This window comes from Mus pahari, chromosome 10 (assembly GCF_900095145.1).
Source record: "Mus pahari chromosome 10, PAHARI_EIJ_v1.1, whole genome shotgun sequence".
Taxonomy (NCBI): domain Eukaryota; kingdom Metazoa; phylum Chordata; class Mammalia; order Rodentia; family Muridae; genus Mus; species Mus pahari.
In genome coordinates this window covers 112,893,738-112,894,762 of record NC_034599.1, presented here as the reverse complement: position 1 = coordinate 112,894,762, position 1,025 = coordinate 112,893,738, and positions in this window count along the sequence as shown.

Genomic DNA, 1,025 nt, shown 5'->3' with positions numbered 1-1,025 from the left:
GATCTCTGAGTTCGAGGCCAGCCTGGTCTACAAAGTGAGTTCCAGGACAGCCAAGGCTACACAGAGAAACCCTGTCTCGAAAAACCAAAAAAAAAAAAAAAAAAAAAAATAGATTCTTGTAAGCTTCAGTTATCTACTGGAATTCACCTCCCACAGTCAACTAACAGCCTGTCTCCCTCCCCACTGCCTATTCCTGAGGGTGGGATCTATATACTTTTCCCTGGTTCTGGGACCCCACATACCTCCCCCAAATACCGAGAGCATGAGCCTACAGATTTCAAATGTACGCCCAAGAAATAGTCATCTCCCTAAACTTTATCTTCTGCCCCTAACATCCAGGTGTTCTCTCAGAACCTGCATCAGGGAAAGCTCCAAAACAATTACCAACAGGAGCCCTGGCCCAGCCTTCAGACTGCTTCAACGGGGCCTACACTCTCCTAACTGCAGATGGTCCCAAAACCCGTACATCAGTAGAACTACCAGCTCTTCCTAGACTTGGCCAACATTCCAGCCTTTTGGCCACAACCCCAAAACAAAACTGTGTCCCAAAGTCAGCAGGAGAAAGTAGACCCTTATTCATTTATAATCAATAAAGGCTGGGATGTTTGGTTTCAGACCAGCCAAGGCTTTGAGGTGCATATCTTACATATAAAAGCAGACCTGGCCTCCAGGTTCTCCCAGCATTCCTCAGTCCCTACCTGGCGTACCCTGCCCCCAACCCTGAACTTTCATGGCCAGAGGCTGGACTGCTTCCCCTCCCCCACTCCCCCCACTCCCACCCCTCACCCCCAGAGGCTCCTCTCTATTTAATTTTGGTCTCTCTCTCTCAAGTGAGGTGGTTTTGACAGGCAGGCCTCAGAAACAGGAAAGTGGATGCTTGGGAATGGAGCTTTTGAGATAGGATAAGAGTTATTTTATTATCTTAAAATATTCAAGCCGGGCGTGGTGGCGCACGCCTTTAATCCCAGCACTCGGGAGGCAGAGGCAGGCGGATTTCTGAGTTCGAGGCCAGCCTGGTCTACAAA